The sequence below is a fragment of the Rhinopithecus bieti genome, unplaced genomic scaffold (genome assembly GCF_001698545.2).
Source record: "Rhinopithecus bieti isolate Rb0 unplaced genomic scaffold, ASM169854v2 scaffold_25291, whole genome shotgun sequence".
NCBI classification, from domain to species: Eukaryota; Metazoa; Chordata; class Mammalia; order Primates; family Cercopithecidae; genus Rhinopithecus; species Rhinopithecus bieti.
In genome coordinates, this window is record NW_016811667.1 from 621,328 (window position 1) to 641,496 (window position 20,169).

Below are 20,169 nucleotides of genomic sequence, written 5' to 3' on the forward strand. Positions count from 1 at the left end.
TAGTCCATCTAAAGCTTATAGACCTGTGCTGGACATGTAGACAGGCCTGTTTGTATTTACTAGTGTTATTTCATGTGATCTGGAAACATACAAATCCTAAGCTGTTCTTATCTGTGCATGTTTCTGAACCAGCTCAGTGGCTTTCAGAAGCCATACCACAGTTGTTGGGTCTCTGGGTTATATCTGTTTCCTTGATTTGTTCAGATGTCACGTTTGTCCTCCTGTCCTTCATCATTCCCTTGTAACTTTTGTGTAACATCCTGGAGGAGAATAGGGAAGATGGTTTTTCAGGCCACTGTACTCATGTGTTCAAACCCCTTTAGAGGTATAAAATGTATTGTCAATGGTGATAATTTTAAACAAATTGTCTGACTCCCCCCCGCCCCATTCATAGTTAATTTAGAACCTTACAATACTTAAATATTTACGTTTAGGCAAATATATAGCTCATGTGTATGTATGACTCAATATTTAGTAAATTATTTCATCAAGTTTTAAGTTATAAGTTGCATCTTTGGAAAAGACTGCACAGTGTCCTTACCCTGCTTTAGCCGACTTTGGAGGTGGATGTTCCAGGGCCTTACATCACCTTAAAAGACTACCAGTTGGATTCAGACAAACCAGAGCTAAAATTGCCACAGAGGGGTTTGTTAGCTGTCTGACCGTGGGCAAGTCACTTAAGCTTCCAAAGCTCTGGTTCTTCATTCACAAATGGTTCCACATCATGGAGCTTTATGAGGATAACAGGAGAGAGTAGGCGAAGGACTCAGCAGTGTGCAACAGAGGGCCGGTGCTCAAGGGCCATCTGTTCTTCCCTTCCATCTTCTGCCTTCCACTTCCTCCTGTCACTGCCCCACGGTCCCCTGGAAGTACCCTCTTTCACCTTTTCTTTTTGAGACAGGATCTTGCTCTGTCACCCAGGCTGGAGTGCAGTGGTGTGATCAGAGCTCACTGCAGCCTCACCCTCCCAGGCTCAACTGATCTTCCTGCTCAGCCTCCCAAGTAGCTTGGACTACAGGCGTGCACCACCATGCCCAGCTAATTTTTATTGTTATTTTTCGTAGAGATGGAGTCTCACTATGTTGCCCAGGCTGATCTCAAACTCCTGGGCTCAAGCAGTCCTCCCACCTGGCCTCCCAAAGTGCTGGGATTACAGGTGTGAGCCACTGCGCCTGACCCCTCCTCCATCCTCACCTCCGTGTTCTTCCTCTCCACTCTCCTCCTGACTCATGCCCTGTGATTTACCAGTGTGCTTTTTCTGCCTTTACTGGGAGGGCAGTTTACAGCTCAATTGTTGTCAATAGCATCCTACCTTAAACGTTAACCAAATGTTCAATGAATGAATCCCTGTACATGAGTGAATTAGAGGCAGGCTTATCATCTCCCTACTCCAAGGAGGTCATTACTATTTCTCTGACAGCAGTAACTAGCAGCGGCATTGTGAAATGAGAATTGGGGGCACAGTGGTGTATGGTAGCCCCTGAAGTGATAATAGAGAATGGTATTTTCGACCCTGATTATTCCTTTGAAGCATTTTGCCATGGCCCACTCACAAAATCCTTTCCCCAGATTTTTTTTTTTTTTTCAAGACAGAGTCTTGCTCTGTCACCCAGGCTGGAGTGCAATGGCGTGATCTTGGATCACTGCAGCCTCCGCCTCATGGGTTCAAGCAATTCTCCTGCCTCAGCCTCCCAAGTAGCTGGGATTACAGGCACCTGCCACCACGCCCAGCTAATTTTTTTGTATTTTTAGTAGAGACAGGGTTTCGCCATGTTGGCCAGGCTGGTCTCAAACTCCTGAATTCAGGTGATCCATCTGCCTTGGTCTCCCAAAGTGCTGGGATTACAGGTTTGAGCCACCACGCCCGACCCTTTCCCCAGATTGTATTGGTTGTTGTTGGGGAATGTGGCAGGACGTAGAGGCAGTGTCAAGAAATGGTTTCATCTCATCAAAGCTCTATTAGAATCGCACTTGCATGAGAACTACTTTGACTCCTTTGCTCCCCACTTTCAAAAGAAAGCATGAACTGTTGACTTGCAGATTTAGTGGTCCTTGGTTTAGGTTGTTGGGGATGGGCTACAAGGCAGTGGGGGTGGTGACCTGGGGAAGTAAAGCTGCAGATGGAAAGGGAGCAGGAAGACCTTTGCTAGCTCCTCCAAATCACTTATTTGTAGAGGAACTACTCTATTTTGCATTAAGTGTTTTGCTGTGAATTTTTGAGATAGCAGTCACACCCATATTTAAATGTAAGAACCAGAGTGTTTTCCAAAGACATACAGGCCAGGTCTCTTCCAGCTCCAAAAGCTATGATTTTACAAACACAAATATTGGGATAATAGGAACCACTGTTTCCACTTGGAATGCTCTTCCCATTCTTCATTTCTTCCTTATACTGACCTTTCTGTCCTTTAAGGTCTAGCTCAGTTCTCACTGTCTAACTTTTGTAGTTCTTTGACTCTGGAATTTTTGGCAGTTAGTTAGATATGGCATTTTATGTTGAAGAGTAGTTCCTTAAACCTGTTGTCATTTAGGTGTTTTCACGTGTTTATGCCTTGGTCACCCACTAGGTCTTTACTCTTTAGGGCAAGGTGCTACCCATCTCCTATACCCCTGCAGATGGATGCAGTTCAGTGGTTCTCAACAGGTGCCTCCTAGCAGCAGGATCACCTGGGAACTAGTTAGAAATGTGCTCATACCCACTGCAGTAGATAGAAAGTCTGGGGCCAGAGCTCAGCAGTCTGCCCTTTAACAAGCCCTGCTGGTGACTCTGCTGTATGCTGACTTTTGAGAACCTTTAGTGTAGTGGTAAGAGCAGGGGACTGAGGGTCTAAGAGACCTGGGTTTGAAGCCAGCTTCACCATTTACTCTCTGACTTTGGGAAAGTGAATTTGTCTGTCTTCTCTCCCCTTCTAGGGGTATTTTATGAACATTTATGATGCGGGATGTTAATGGGTACTCTAAGGGTAGGGGTGGGTGAGGGGTCCTGTGGCCAAATAAGTTGGTGAAATGCTGCTGTGGCTAATTTAAGCAGGATTCTTTTGGGCAAGACTTTTCAGATGCCTCAGTATGTCACTGAAGGTCTCTGAGAGTCTCCACGGATGTTGCAAACTTGCGAGCCCCTGGAACACGTTTTCTGCTGCATACCTGCTTTTTCCGGGAACACACAGTGTTTTGTGGAACACATTTTGGGAAATGTTGGCTTAGCTAATCTAAGGGTGCTTTGAGCCTCGAGATTTTATGACCTTGTAAATCAGTGAGACATTTAGAAACTTCAAATACAGGTTTAGTCAGACCCGGTGCCAGAATCTATAATTTGGGTAAACCAGGCTTATACAGCAAGTTGAAAATTGAGATGATATGGAAGTAATTAAACATTAGAGAGTAAAGGGTTATATTTTTAAAAGAAGTGAGTTTTTCTTAGATAGAAAATGGCATGTTAGGGTCAAGGTGGGGAAGATAAGGAAAGGAAAATGTCATTTACTGAGCGTTTTGGAGGCCTGGCAGAAAACATATGGCACATTTAAATCGGTAATTTAATGCGATTTTAATGAAGGAACTATTTATAAAGGGTGTGGGCAGGGCTTGGGAAAAGCATCGGCAGTGATGCAGGGCTTGATTCCTCTGTGTACCCAAGGTTTTCCACGTATCACATTGTCATCGTCATAGCCCCAAAGCAGGTCTTATTATTTCATACCTTGCAGAAGAGGAGTGGAGCCCAAAGAGGCAAAGCAAAATGCCCTTAGATAGGACCTGAGATGGAGGAGACAGAACTCCATTCTGCCCTATCAGGTCCCCAGCCTGCACCTCCTGGTTCACATTTCTTTAGGCTGAGCCTTATTTCCTTCAATCTTTCTCTATGTAATGAGGCTAAAAACATTGCTTTGTAGAAGCTCATGTTTGGAGCTAGGTGCGTTGCACTGAGCAATCAGTAGACAGGAGAAAATAGCACCTTAGGCAAATATGTACATTAATAATAAAAGCGTGCAGGTTCCATACGTGGGAAAGAAAGATCATAAACACGAATTTTCATGTCTGGCTGAGTTGGGGCTGTGGAAATCTGTCATCCATTCTTTCCTAGGATCCATCCATCCTAGAAAATCTTTCTAGAGGAGGTAGGAGCCATGTAAAGGACATGATGTGGCAGCTTAGCTTGTAGGGGCTGGGAAGAGGGAGAGGGAAAATTTTTCAGACAAGGGGGCGCTGCTTGGGAAGGCCTGGCAGTGAGAGTGGAAGGCAAGGGCTCTCCTTGCGCGGGTGCCTTAACCAAATGGCAGCATGGGCGGTTTGGAGAAGGGGTCACCGTGGGATCTGAGGGTGCTGCTGACCACCAGTTTTTACATCCGGGCCGTGCTGTTCCAGTGAAGTCTCTTCAGCCTAACACCTTTGTTAGGAGACGGTAAAGACTGAATTTTCTAAGAACTGATTTTGCTTCCTTTGGGAAGTTTCAGAGTATATCAGTGCTCAATTTCTCTTAAGCCCAAAGACAATTTAGAAGTCATGTTTCTGTGGAGGTTTCTTTTCCCCATGTGAGTTTAAATTTGGGTTGGCTTTTAATGCTCAATTAGAATACTTCTTATGGTTAAGGACTTTCTATTCCAAAAAACAAAAACACCTCTCAAATCCTCTGCACAAGACCTGCCTTTGAAAACATCTGGTAAAAATAACAAGTCACTTGGAAAACTGTGTTTCTCAGATGGACCCCCGCCTCTTGGTTAGTGGGAAGTCACTGGGGTAAACCTTTATTTCCTGTTGCTTCCACACAGCCGGCCCTTCACGGAAATATTTCACATGTTTCCTCAGGCAGCAGGGAACCTTGAAGGGCAAACAGAGGGCTGGGGCCCCAGATAGGAACACAGTTGCTGTCTTTGCCCAATAGCGCCTCAGGGTGCGTGGAGAGCCAGCCTCGCTAGGCCTTTGAAGCTGGGCCAGCTCCCTGCCCCAAACTGCTGAAAACCCCAGCTCTCCCCCAGGCTCCAGCAAGGCCCAAACTTGCCACACCTCTGGCTCTTTTTGCAAGAGAGATGTTTTAAAATAGTCTTAAATGTCAGACATATTTTTTTTTCACAACATGCCTCAGACATCTCATAAATTATTCTGCAGTAAAACTTTAATAGGAATGCTTAGAAAACGAAGAGTTCTAGTCAATGGAGTTTTTGGTAACTTATATAACTGTTAACCCCAAATCACCCTACTTTTTCTACCCCAGAACTCGTTGAAGAAAATAATTTAAAATAGAGATGATTTTCTGAACCCATGTTGGAGGCTGTCTTTGATGACTGAAGTCTTATGTTTCTTCATAATGCTATATGTTAGTTTGAACAACATGATATTCCAATATTTGACTATTTTTTACTTTAAAAAGGTTATCTGAAATGGTTCAGACTGATAATAATGTAGGAAGTATAGGAGTTGGAGTTCAGTGTTTTCTGACCAGAATATACCTATAAAGTTGATTTTTTTTTCCTTAGAGGGGAAAAAAAAGAAATCTGTGATATCCACCTTTCTTGCCATTTGCTTCTTTCTCATGAATATGGGTAATTAAAGATTCTGGTTGCAGAATTTGCATTGTTGCACAAGCTGTGTCTGCTGTCACATTGGCTCCATATTGGGGCTCTTACAAATGTGTCACATCTATAGCTGTAGATCTAACGAGCGCTTTCTCGTGTGCACATGCTTCTGTACATGAGCCTGTGAGCCTTCCTTCCTTTTGTGGTTTTTCAGTGTTGTGGCTTCGATTGATTTCTATTTATAATGCTTACTGTCTTGATTTATTCAGTTACTAGTTCCTGAAAAGTTGGAATTTGGGAAGAATTTTTTTTTTTTTGAGATGGAGTCTTGCTCTCTTGCCGGGCTGGAGTGCAGTGCCGTGATCTCGGCTCCCTGCCACCTCCACCTCCACCTCCAGGGTTCAAGCGATTCTCCTGCCTCAGCCTCCTGATTAGCTGGGATTACAGGCGCCCGCCACTACAGCCAGCTAATTTTTTGTATTTTTAGTAGAGACGGGGTTTCATCATGTTGGCCTGGCTGGTCTCCTTCTGAGACCAGCCTGGTCGAACTCCTGACCTCGTGATTAGCCCACCTCGGCCTCCCAATGTGCTGGGATTACAGGCATGAGCCACTGTGCCCAGCCATAATTTTTTTTTTTTTTTTTTTTGAGTCTTGCACTGTTGCCCAGGCTAGAGTACAGTGGCACGATCTTGGCTCACTGTAACCTCTGCCTCCTGGGTTCAAGCAGTTCTCCTGCCTCAGCCTCCCAAGTAGCTGGGATTACAGGCACCCACCACCACGCCCAGCTAATTTTTTTGTATTTTTAGTAGAGATGGGGTTTTACTATGTTGGCCAGGCTGCTCTCAAACTCCTGACCTCGTGATCTGCCTGCCTCGGCCTCCCAAAGTGCTGGGATTACAGGTGTGAGCCACCACACCTGGCCCAGAATTTTTAATTATTGGGACAGAGATAGATAATTTGAGCTGGGACTGTCATAACAAGTCTGGAATATGTGCTACATCACAGAATCATGGTCATCAGTGCCCAAAGTGATGCTGCATAGATGCCTTTTGTCCATAGGAAGATTCAGTGATATTTAGATGCTAGCATACTTCGTTTCGTGATATTCCTCATTCTTTAAAAATTGAACTTGCTAATCTACCAGTATATTTCATTATCTAGAACATTCCATTAACTCTGTATTTGGTAAGTGTTTGAATTGAGAAGAAATTTCAAAAGTGAGGATATACTTCCTAGTATATTTTTGTCTTTTTTTTTTTTTTNNNGAAGCGTTCATATGGAAAGTTAAAGTTTGTCTCAAAGCCTGGGTGATGTCTCACCTCATTATGAATAAACCGGAAGTTGCTGTCTGTAACATCCCTCCAAATAAGATACTAAGGATCCCATTCGTCACGATTAGTTTTGGGTGCACTTTTTGAAAGACTTCTAGTAAATCTTAGTTGGAATTGAAACTCATACAAAAGCCTTTATTCTGGAGCATGTTCTTGAAATAGTGCCTTTTTTAACCTTACATGTCTTTTTTTGTTTTTTGTTTTTTTGAGAAGGAATCTCGCTCTGTCGCCCAGGCTGGAGTGCTGTGGCGTGATCTCTGCTCACTGCAAGCTCTGCCTCCTGGGTTCACGCCATTTTCCTGCCTTAGCCTCCTGAGTAGCCGGGACTACAGGCACCTGTCACCACGCCCAGCTAATTTTTTGTATTTTTAGTAGAGACGGGGTTTCACTGTGTTAGCCAGAATGGTCTCGATCTCCTGACCTTGTGATCCGCCCGCCTCGGCCTCCCAAAGTGCTGGGATTACAGGCGTGAGCCGCCAAGCCTGGCCTCTTTTGCCTTTTTATGTGAAATCAAAGCAACAAAATGTCTCTTGCCCCTTTACTTCATCCAAGGCACCGTGTTAAAATTCAGAAGGCATATTTGCAGTGACTAAAGAATTTTGCTCCTCTTTAAACATGACACTAGCATGACATTCTCCTTACCGTTTGGTCTGTAGGAAGGCAAAGCCAGTTATCTGCGACTTGACTCAGGACAGCATCCTTTGCGGGAAGCAGTGCTGTGTTGAAAGTTAGAGCCCATGTTTCATTCCTGTCCAGGTCCCAAGCTCATTCTGACTTTGTGGGTAGACTTTCTCCTTTTCCACCTGGACTGCTTCCTCTTCTATACAGTGAAGATGTCAAACTAGATCATTTCTAAGGTCTTTCACAACACAGTAAACCCAACAATGTTTTTTATTGACTACTTTCCACTTCACAGGGTCCTGAGATAGTTCCAACTGTAAGAGAGCATTTTACACCTGGGTGTTTTCAAAGGTCCCTCATAGATAAGTAAACCAAGAAAACATGTTTGTTGGTCATTCTGCAAGAGCAGAGAGAATGCTAGAGTGTGCAGAGTATTCAGCCCCTCCAGAGAGTTATGCGTGGCTTGGAGAAGAATAAATGATACGGGACCTGTCACATACGTGGGACAAATAGTAGGTTAGACAGCGAGTGCCCTGAGTGACAGCTGTTGTTTATCAAACACTTGCACCATCCCCCGACTCTTCCAGGTGCTTTTAATTGCTTTACCTATAATATCCTCATCAAGCCTTGTAGTAACCACATAAGAGGAGTGCTGTGTTTACCCTTTCTTACAGACGAAGACACCAAGATAATTTGCCCAAGTTTCCATAGCCAGTAAGTGGTGGAGCTGGTACTTGAATTTGAGCCTACTTTTTTTTTTTTTTTTTTTTTTTTTTTTTTTTTTTAAAGACAGAGTCTCGCTCTGTCTTCCAGGCTGGAGTGCAGTGATGCAATCTCTGTTCACTTCATCCTCCACCTCCCAGGTTCGGGTGATTCCCGTTCCTCAGTTTCCCAAGTAGGTGAGATTACAGGCACGTGCCACCTTGCCTGGCTAATTTTTGTATTTTTAGTAAAGGTGGGGTTTTGCCATGTTGGCCAGGCTGGTCTTCAACTCCTGGTCTGTAGTGATCCTCCCGCCTCAGCCTCCCAAAGTGCTGGGATTACAGGTGTGACCCACTGCCCCAGCCTGAGCCTACATTCTTAATTGTCTTGCCTCTAAGAGAAGGTGAAGGCATGGATAGAGAGAAGAAACAGGACTGTCTCATTAAAGGAAAGCATGGAATTGCCAGGGGTTAACAATGGCAGGAGAATCGGGACATTTGTGACCATGGGCTACTTAGGTGGACCCATTTCCTGAGGGTTCTCTCACCTTGGTTACCTGTCACTGCCTTGTGGGCCCTGGGGGATACTGCCTGTCTATTAAGACTCTGGCTCAAGCTTGGCCAGAAAAACCTCCTGCCAGCCCCCCTCCAGCACTCTGCCAGTGCTAAAAAGAGCCTTGTGTTTACTGGAACTTGGGATATCTTTTCTACTTGAGTTGGCCAGAGCCAAGTCAAGGGAATAAAGAGCTGGACTGAAAGAGCCACTTGGGATTGGAGGGTGACCCCAATAGTATAACTATGCAAAGACTTTAAAAATCCCTTTTCAAATTTTCCAAAACTTGGTTTTACTTTAAACTGATATTTTCCTTTTAATGCCTCCATTCGCAGAACCAAAAATTCCCAGTTCTGGAATTTGTGCTGTGAAAAGGTCAGAGTGAACAATGCGAAGCATCCTCATTAGCTCTCAGTTTATTTCTTGGATGGAAGGGATCACTTGTATCTGCTCATGGGGCTCAGGACAAACTTCTGTTCCCTGTCACTCTCTCAGCTGCCATCATCAGTGGGACACTGGCCAGGCATCACGTGGCTTAAAAAAAAAAAAAACCAGTGTCTTGCTTTTAAGCACCCTCTGTGCCTTGGATTATAAGACCACTGCTGGCTGGGCACACTGTAGTCTCAGCACTTTGGGAGGCCGAGGCGGGTGGATCACGAGGTCAGGAGATCGAGACCACGGTGAAACCCCGTCTTACTAAATATACAAAAAATTAGCCGGGCGAGGTGGCGGGCGCCTGTAGTCCTAGCTACTCTGGAGGCTGAGGCAAGAGAATGGCGTGAACCCGGGAGGCGGAGCTTGCAGTGAGCCAGGATCACGACACTGCACTCTAGCCTGTGCGACAGAGCGAGACTCCATCTCAAAAAAAAAAAGAAAAAAGAAAAAGAAAAAAGACTACTGCCTCCTTGAGGGGCAGTGATAATGTTCATCTCTGTAGCCTGGCACTGAGCACAGCATGTGGTACCAAGAAGACACTCCATAAGCACTTGGCAAATTATTTGTTGAGCACATTGTTTTAATCACCATACAAACAAATGCAATGGAAAGATGTTTTTAAAATAAGGTGAGTGCAAGGAAGGGAAATGCATTGCAAGGCACAGCTTTGTAGTATGAGGCATAATAGTTCTTAAGAGCCCTGGGATTTAGGGTCAGATAGATTGGGTTATACGTCACAATTCCACCATTTACTAGTAGGGTGACCCTAGAGAAGACACTGGATCATTGCCTCCTTTCTGAATTGGTAACAGTGCCTACTCAGTAAGGCTACTAAGATTAAATGAGATATTGTATGTAATGTGCTAAGCATGAGGAGAGGTTCTTGATGATAACAATAGGGTTTTTTTCCCCTAGCAATAAATAAAATACATCAAATTTAGCTGCCCTTCAAAAGAAGTGGGAAGCAGAACTTGTGTATATGCTCCCTCCCTGACCAAAGAAAAAAGTTTGCATGTTGCAGAGTGGTATAGTACTGAATATTTTGCAATTATCTGGATCAGAGGCAAATTCAGCAGGATATGAGTGGTCGTTGTGGAAATGTAGTTCAACAGATTTCTAAAGTCTGGAAAACTCTTTATATAGAAAACATGCAGAATTAGAACCATATTTCAAAGCTTTTATAGCAGGAAGAAAAATACTTATGAGATAATACTATTCATATATTGTGAACATAACCAGATAATATAAAGAAAGATTACAGGGAAATTCAGCAAATAATGAGATTGCGTTAGGGTAGTGACATTATAGATCTTTTTATTTCATTTTCAGATGTTTAGTTGTGTGCTTATATTTCTTTTGTAGTTTAAAAAATGCTTTCAAAAATAAAACAAACCTATTCAAAAAAAGCTTCACTCTTGAAATGAGATGAAAAGAGTCTTCTTAAAAAAAGTTTGATACTTGAATGGCCGCTTTTGAATTTTTTGGTTTTATTGCTTTTCCAATTGTTTTCTTTAAGAAACTTTTACTATTGCTGAATAATTAATAAAGACTATACTTAGTGAAAACACATTGAGAAGTTGGGAATTTAAGAGTTTGATGCAAAATGGAAATTTTCCTTTGAAAATAATATGATAGGATAAAGTATTAATAGACTATTAGAAATCAAAGCCTGTCTAATTAAAAAGTAAACACTCACTCTTTAGATGGCATCACAGATGTGTCAAATATATCCATTTTTTAAAGTTATAGTCATTTTGTAGATTATGATATGAAACTGTCTTAAAGGTAGGGTGCATTTCAATTATTTGCTTTCCTGAACGTCCAGTCTTAGAAATATTTAAGTTAATGGATGAGTATACTCCTAGTAAACTTCTCACTTGGAAACCCTGTGCCAGACTGTGTACAGATGGGGCAGCAGTCATGACTGGCAGGTCCAGCAAGTCGAATCACATTTGCACATTGTTTTATTCACTGTGAACTTTTTTGCAGGAAAAAAAGGAAAAACTGTCTCCCTGCTTAATGCAATTCTGACATGCTCAGTACAAATTATAAATTACATTTAAAGTGATGGTACAAATTAATAAACATTTCCAGCTTTGTGTGACAGTTTAGGGTTGAGCATCATTGTTTAATACTTGGTGTTGCAGTCACTTGGTTGTATTGACCAACATTTCTCAAAATATAGCCCTAAATGACATCTGCCAGAAATGCAGATTCCAGGGCCCCTTGGAACTTCAGAATCAGCATATCTGGCTGCAGAACTTGTAATCTGCATTTTAAATAAGTTCCTCCCCAGATGATCGATGTAAAGCAGTTTTGTTGAGGCCCTCTAGTACAGTGGGAACGTTTGCAAAGATTATTTGTTATATCAATTTAAGATATTTATTTTTAAATGCAGAGAATACAAATGTGTAATGAAAGTTTGAGAGCAAAGCTGACTTATTTTGGGTCCATATTTCTACTTATAAGTGAGATTTGAGACTTCAAGGCACTGTGGATAGTGTCTTCAATTTGTGCAATAAAATTACTTTTCAAAGTACAAGTTAGAAATTTAGTTGAAGGGCACGTGTGAGAATAATTTAAAATGTTCTTGCTGTTTTCTGAATTCTCCAATTCATCAGAGTTGATTTGGAACAGCATTGCAAGTGGTCATTTAAAATGCTTTCTCAATATCAATAAGAAAACTTGCATTTGAGAAAGTCTCTGATTATTAAATCATTTGTGAATTCATAAAACAGCAAATTTGGAGAAAAAGGGATGAAGACAGAGACCCATTGTTATGTCAAGGATTATAACTAATATTTAGTTCAATAAATATAATTGGGGGTAAATGTAAAGACAATATTCAGTTATCTGCAAAAGAGATGATGGTGGTTTTACTAGGGTCTTCCAACCACATACTTACATTAGGCAGCATTTTTGGCTTTTAAAGTAAAGAAATCAAAGCCAAAAAGGGGTCGGTTTGTGTCTGGCCATACTCGTTATTATAACAATTTTTTTTTTTTTTTTTGAGACAGAGTCTTTCTTTGTCTCCCAGGCTGGAGTGCAGTGGTGCGATCACAGCTCACTGCAGCCTCAATGTCCTGGGCTCAAGCAATCCTCCCACTTTAGCCTCCTGAGTAGGTAGGACTACAGGCACTCACCACCATGCCCGACTAACTTTTGTATTTTTTGTAGAGATGGGGTTTTGCCATGTTGCCCAGGCTGCTCGCAAACTCCTGAGCTCAAGCAGTTCACCTGCTTTGTCCTCCCAAAGTGCTGGGATTATAGGAATGAGCCACCACAACTGCCTAAAGATGTTTTTAAGGGACTGACAATTGGGATTAGAGAGAAGCAATCACTTTGAGTATCTTAAAACTTCTTTGAGTTTAAAAGTGATCTCACATAATGTATCTGTGCTTAAATATAATTTCTTAATGTCACTTGTGTAGACTTCAGTGATAGAAGAAATAAATAAGATTTAAATAAACTTTAACCCTCCATTTAGCGAATAAATTTATATATATTTTTATCTTGATAATTTTAATGATTCTTATAATGAATTGGCCTTTCTTTATCCCCTGCTGGAATAGTGTTTGGGCTGGGAAACATTGGTCTCTTTTTCATCCCCTCTGTTTTGCTTGTCTTTGGGGACTCCTTACCCCCATGTCTCATCTTCCTCCATCTCCTGTCCCTCCTTGGCAGCAATGGGGTCAAGGAGACTGAATGTGGACCTGACACATCCTACAGAGATGAGGCAAGATCAGAAGTACTTGACTAGGCAGCATTTTGGTTTTGCAGCTCCCAGGCAACCCCGATGCTGCAAAGGCATCTTCACATTGGAAGAGGCACACTATGAGGATGATTTCCTTATCTTCCTGACAGTTGCCTGAAATCTCCCTTCTCGCACTGTGATCTATGAGCTCTCAGGCACTCAATTTATTTTCTTTGCTAGGAATTTCTAGAGCCATGGCTGGGTCACCCTTTGCTTTCCTGGCAGCTGGCTTCACTCTGAACTTAATGAGGTTGCAGAGCTGAGGGGCCACGGAAGGGTTTCCCCCGTTGGAAGGACTCTGCTGCTTGTCCCTATTAAAAGAGTAAATGCTGACTGCTGGGTGATTCCAAGGAAGGGCTTTTCCAGCCAGTTTCCATGTGGTCAGTGTCTAGTGCACATTCCTGAGCCTGCCTGCTCCTCCTTTTCTTCTCTTTGGACTTTAGTGTAACCAGCAGTGAACAGGAATGTATTTTAAATCACATGTAGATGTAACTTTTGGAGTCGCTGGGATTTCCTGTCCCTATCCACTGGTCAGACAATTTATCAAGGCCTGTTGGCAAACTTGTGTAACCATCCAGGATGTCATGCTACCAAAGGTCTCCCTGCACCTGATTCTCTGCATTCGAGCTTGCTGGTTAGTTGTTAGAGCTGCGATATTAGCAGAGGGGAATTTGAAATGCTTCGTTACCATTCCGAGAGTTCAAGTGTTTTTATTTCTGTGTTTAGTAAGTGCTTAAAACACATATTTTAGTTTTTTTCCCTTACAATCTAGTGTATAAAATCTTTTAACTTAGGCTTTATATTCTTACAGAAGAAAAGCTTATTTATTTTGTACTTTTATTATTAAACAGATAGGAAAAAGTCTACAATTATATGCTTCTTAAGCTGGATTTCCTCCAAAAGTGTAATATATTCACCAAACTCCACAAATACCAAAGCTCCTTTTAAGCATATTGGGAACCAACCCAAGAGTTCTAAAGTTACGATTTTCCTGAAGGATTTTTGTTGAATACTTGGAAAAAAAAAAAAAAAAGGTGCAGGGGAAGTGAGGTGGGGATTCTTGTATGGGGCCTTTATCCTTTCCCCCATCTCTACAGTCTTCTTAAAATGCCCTCTGTCAGACTTTTTGATGGTTTGCGCTCTAGATATTCAAGACATAAATTTAAACAGTGAGATCCACTATTCAGTGCCCCACATTTAGTTCACATTTAGTGAGCTTTTACTGAATGAATGAGCTCAGAAGCACCAAAGGACATTTGTTTGTGGACTTGCTTTAAGTTAAGGATTTTTTTCTTTTCTTTTTTTATTTTATTTTAGGAGAAAGCCGACCTGAGCAAGGTGGTGCATGCCTGTAGTCCCAGCTACTTGGGAGGCTGTGGCGGGAGGATCACTTGAGGCCAGGAGTTCAAGGCTAACCTGGGCAACATAACAAAGCCCTTTCTCTAGATAGACAGACATAGCTAGATAGCCATTTATGCTCCAACTCAGTACTTGTGTATATGACTTTTAGAGACACTTGGACCTATATAAATGTTAAGAAACCTTAGATTTTAATTCTCAACTGCTGGCTTTTCCTTTTTAAGAGAGGAAGGGAATGCCACAATGAAATTTTAAAAGCAATTTAGAAATATTTTAGTGCCCTCGTGACTGAAGAAACATCATACAACTAAACATAGATGACTGTCTTTAGGGAGTGTACCATCTAGAAAGCAGAGTAGGACTACAGACATAGTAATTGTAACATCTACTGCTGACATGGCTTGCTCCTTGTCCTGTTGGAAGGGCTTGGCAGGATGAGAGTTCTTTGTTTTAGGGAGGACGCGTACCTGGACATTGCATTTTCTCATCTCCTTTCAGTGGATTGATCAAGACTGTGAAGCCCATGACATTTGGAAACTGTGGTTTTTTCCAGCCCTGAAATGCTTTTTTTCTTTTTTGGTAGGGATATTTTATTTTATTTTTTTATAGACTTAGGGGTACAAGTACAGTTGTATTACATGGATATATTACATAGTGGTGAAGTCTCCAGCCTTGAAATTCTATGATGCTCTGAGTCCTTTGGCCTCATGAAACATTCTTAAAGATGATAGTGCCTTGTTTCTGTTCTTGTTTTTTTGAGATTGAACTCAATTACTGGCTTGTTTTGCAGGCAGCCAAGGGCACTGCTGTCCTGTAGCCTGCAAAGTTCTGCACAAATGCAAGGTGTTGGATGGGGTCACTACAAGATTTGTGTTGAGTTTTCTCTGCCCAAGGCAAAAAGCCTTCGTTCCTGGCAATGCCCTTGTCTCCATGCAGGGTTCAGTACATTGTTGTTAAAGTAAAACCGTGACTAACTAGAGCCTTTTATTAACCAGGATTTCTACTTCTGACTCTCCTCACACTTCATTTTTGGAGTTAGAACAGGATAAATAAACCAATTATGTCAATAGGTGACCATTTACTGAGTTCTTCCTGTGTGTCAAGCACTGTGCTATGTGGGTAAATGGTTATCTCGATTAATCCTCACAACAGGGAGGTTAGTGCTGCTTTTATTCCTGTTTTGCATGTAGGGAAACTGTACAGTGGTAGCATCGCTGCCTGAGCACCTAGAATTCTTTGTTAACAGGGTTGTGTGTGAATAATTTAATTAGTCTCTTAAGATCTCAACACACTCCCTCCCTGGCCCCTGCTGTAAACATCCTACACTGATTGGAATAGAATACATAGTTCTTTTCTTCCAACATGGTGTGTTCTATTGATACAAGTTGTGAATTGTGATGACAAGGCCATTTTGTATTGAGAACCATTCTCTTTAACATTTGTTAGTTTGGAAATGATCTAAACATCCCTAACTCTGTCACCTTTTATTCCATTGTAGTGGTTGATATCATAGTCTCTTCATTTAGTTAATAAGCTTCTTTGAGTTCTAAAGGATTTTTCGACACCTTTTATTTTCTGATAATTTTATCTTGTCATACACCAAGGCAATTGGGCAGAAAAAAAGCTTCACTGTGGACAAAAGTGGCAAAATGAGATTTAGGGAGTATACTCAGAAAATCAGATTCTCTCTCAGCAGCAGTTTTTTCTACCCATAAGCAAGAGAAGACAAATGTAGAAACTGTCACCTATGGTTGCTGCCATCGAGGCTTCTATGGAGTTTTCACAGCCAAATGAGCAGAACAAGTTTGCTGGGAGCTCCTCTCCTGGGGAGAGAGGGTATATATGGTTGAGGCATATTTCATTTTTTTGTGTGTGTGTTCTGTGCTACGTTCCAAACATTACCTATGTGAGAACTGCTTTGGAAACTCTAGACACTTTGTGAGGAAAATAGTTTGTTAAAAGCAAAAGACATGGTAGACAAGTTTTTGTTTGTTTGTTTTGAGACAGGGTCTCATTCTGCCACCCATGCTGGAGTGCAATGGCAGGATCATGGCTCACTGCAGCCTCGACCACCCAGGCTCAAAATCAGTCCTCCTGCGTCAGCCTCCTGAGTAGCTGGGATGACAGGCACAAGCCTCCTGAGTAGCTGGGACTACAGGTACATGGCACCATGCCTGGCTAATTTTTATATTTTTTGTACAAATGGGGTTTCACCTTGGTGCTTAGTTAGGCTGGTCTCAAACTCCTGGGCTCAAGCGATCCACCCACCTTGATCTTCCAAAGTACTGGGATTACAGGCATGAGCTGCCACAAGCAGTGTGGAAGACAGGTTTTATATATCCTGGAAGAAGTGGTAAAGTTAAAAAAAAGTTTTATATGTAAATCAAATAATACCTAGCCAGTAACATCCATGAGTATTAACTGTGGGGAGAAAGAGGAGACTAGTTACTTTACTTCTTATGGAAAGTTATGAGAAGATTGTGCTGTTGGGGAAAGATGGGACATGTCACCTCATGAGGGAGAGAAAGGTGCTGTAAGCTCTTAAAAGGAGCACTGACTGAGACTATTCTTTTAATTAGCTTGAAAAGACTCACCTCTCTATGTTGGACATAGAACATCTGCTGCTACTCAGAGAAACCAGATGAGGAGAAAGTGGTTCAGACCCCCACCCCAGATGCTATTGATGATGATCATTATGCTGAACACAGCTAAAATTTATTAATCATTTTCCAACGTTGTAATAGGCACTGGATGTACTGAACCTTATTCAATCTTTCACCATAATGCTATGAGATTGATGGCTGCTATTATTCCCATTTTATAGATGAGGAAACAGAGACTTAGCAAGGTTAACTGACTAACCGCATGTAGTAAGCATCAGAATAGCAGCTCAAATCCAAGTCATACTAAGTCTAGGGATGTTGATGGGTGTTGTTGCTTCCTAAAGTCTGTTAGAAAGTGCTGTATGTGATCTTATTCCCTTTTAACTTCCCCCAATGAAGACTTTCTATGAGGAAATTGATACCATGAGAAGTACGGGCTATTTTGTGCTTTTGTCAGCATGTGCTTGGGTGTTTCCCAGGTAAGTTGTGAAGCTTGGCATTCTCTTAGCTGGAAGATTCCTGCAGCAGAGAGCAGTCCATGGATACTCTTCCATGCTGTTTGTAGTAACTCATCAGGGTTTTAAGGGTTAGTCTTATCTCTCCAATTAGAATATAAAGTCTCTGAGGGCAAGCACGTCTCTTATCTTGATTGATAACTTTGATAATTTAATTGCCACAGCTGAATGAAAAAGCCCCCAAAGACAATCCATTTATTTGTCTTTGTTTTAAGTCTGTATATTCTCCAAGCAAACTTTGTACACAAGAGCATCTTGCTGCAGGCGGGGACTGTTTTGTGCCTCCTTGGCTGAGGTCATGTGGCAAAGTGGAAGGAGCCTGGGTTGAGGAGCCGGAGCCAGGACTCGTATTCCAGCTTTCCCGCTTGCTTCCACAAGACTTTTCAATGAGCCTTCTAACTTTTATCAAAGCTCAGTTTCTCCATTTGCAGAATAGGTGCAGAAACCTTACTAGGTGTTCTGAGGATTAAAAATAACGTGATGTGTCAAGTGGCTGGTTCACAGTGAGCATTTAGGAAATGAAGAGATGGTTCACCTCTGTTTCTGTAGTGTGAGCACAGGGCCTTGCAGAGAATGCATACACAATCAGTGTGTCTTGATAATAACGATTTGGTTCTTTGGCACCTGAACCTAAGGAGGGAGCAACTGTGAAGTCTTTTAAAATATGATGCTTTTTATCAAGAATGTCCTTCATTGCCAGACTTGGCATATGAAGGCAGACCTGGAAACTTTTGACTATTTGGTTCTTGAATCCTGCTTCAGTTCATAAAACCTGACGTTTGGTACAGGTAAGTATTAGTAATATCAACCTCATAATCAGATATACAATGATTGCATTCATTAGTCTGTTAAAATAATAAAGGATAACAAAGAATAGACCCAATACCTTTGCTAGAATACTTTTCCTTTTATAACACAACAATTTACAGTGTTTCTTATATACAATTATCTCTCAGTATGCAACAGAGGTTGGTCCAGGACCCCACGCATACCCAAATCTGAGCAGACTTATGTCCTGCAGTGGGCCCTGCAGTACTCACATACAGGAAAAATTGGCCGTCCACATATGCAGCTTGCACATCCTACAATGCTGTATTTTTCATCCGAGTTTGGTTGAAAAAAATCTACATATAAGTGGACCCTCACAGCTGAAATGTGTGTTGTTCAAGGGTCAACTGTATTTTAAAATTTAATCGTAACCACTTAATGGGCCGGGCGCAGTGGCTCATGCCTGTAATCCCAGCACTTTGGGAGGCCCAGGTGGGTGGATCACCTGAGGTGAGGAGTTCGAGACCAGCCTGGCCAACATGGCAAAACCCTGTCTCTACTAAAAATACAAAAACTAGCCAGGTGTGGTGGTGAGCGCCTGTAGTCCCAGCTACTAGGGAGGCTGAGGCAGGAGAATTGCTTCCACCTGGGAGGTGGAGGTTGCAGTGAGCCAAGATTGTGCCACTGCACTCCAGCTTGGGCAACAGAGCGAGACTCCATCTCAAAAAAACAAAACAAAACAAAACAAACAAACAAAAAAAACACAATGTAAGTAGGGTTTTTTATTTTGTTTTTGTTTTTTTGAGACAGTCTTACTCTGCCACCCAGGCTGGAGTGCATAGCACCATCTTGGTTTACTGCAACCTCTGCCTCCCAGATTCAAGAGATTCTCATGCCTCAGCCTCCCAAGTAGCTGGGACTACAGGTGCGCACCACAACACCTGGCTAATTTTTGTATTTTTAGTAGAGACAAGGTTTCACCATGTTGGCCAGGCTGGTCTCGAACTCCTGACCTCAAATATTCCACCTGCCTTAGCCTCTCATAGTGCTGGGATTATAGGTGTGAGCCACCATACCCAGACTAAAGTAGTATTTTAAATTCCCTTTTATGGATGAATAAACCGAGACTGACAAATTAAAGGACTTCTCAATTTGCACAGCCCTGCCAAAGTTTGGATTCTAATTGAATTCTTCTTACCCAGCTTTTTGCTGCTTTCCTGCAGCCACCAGGCACATATACAACTCAAGTCAGAAGTGTGTGACAGATGCCAACTGAGCCAGAGTCCTTATAAGCCTATAATATAGGCAAATTGTATGTATGTGTGTGTGTATGTGTGTTTGTATAAATATAAACACAGAGATACTAATTTTTATATATTAATATATAAATGTATAATGCCAACCTATTTCTAAGTAGTCTGGGAGACAATATAGATTAAAAAAAAAATACTTTCATTAAATTTTTGCTGTGAGCTTGATATTATGTTGAATGTTTTAGTGGTTTTATCTTGGTTTGAAGAAAACTCATTACAGAAATTTGTATTGTAATTTCAGTGGTTGGATGTCGTCACTTTTATACCTGATATATTCAAAAGTTGCCTAAAATTAGGGTAAAAATAAATGAGGATAGGTAAAAGTAGCTAACATGATATATTCACTGGATGAGTGATGGGAGCCAGGGTCTTGCATTTATTACAGTGAGGTGCTAATGATCTGACGTGGTCCATGGCCCCAGAGACTGTGCTCAGGGATTATTGAGTTTGGGCCTGTGTATATGTGTTCCACCTCAGTTATTAAACAAATGCCACCGAGAAGAGAGAGCTTTTCTCAGAAAAGACGGTGTTTACAGTGTTTCGTATTACCCTTTTGGTAGGTTAGTATATATTCAGTTACAAGTTCAAAACTTCTTAAGGAAAATAAGCAATTCCTGAACAAGCCGGTATTATGAACTGAAGTATTTAAGTTATGTATTTGCGCAAGACCCAAAGTCTTTTTACTGAATGGAGCCTCTGTTCCCTCAT

The 20,169-nt window shown here is 41.8% G+C and overlaps 1 protein-coding gene across 49 annotated transcripts in view; it reads left to right on the forward strand.

Annotated features, from left to right (window-relative positions):
- The window catches only part of SORBS1 (sorbin and SH3 domain containing 1), a 259,100-nt gene that overhangs the window by 91,955 nt on the left and 146,976 nt on the right, over positions 1 to 20,169 (forward strand). The window contains exon 1 of one of the 49 annotated variants that reach the window (XM_017894529.1): positions 16,398 to 16,420. The exons of the other annotated variants lie outside the window; for them this stretch is intronic. The gene's annotated coding sequence lies outside the window, so the exon portion shown is untranslated. Of the gene's footprint in view, positions 1 to 16,397; positions 16,421 to 20,169 lie in introns of those variants that run through there. 49 annotated transcript variants of the gene reach the window in all.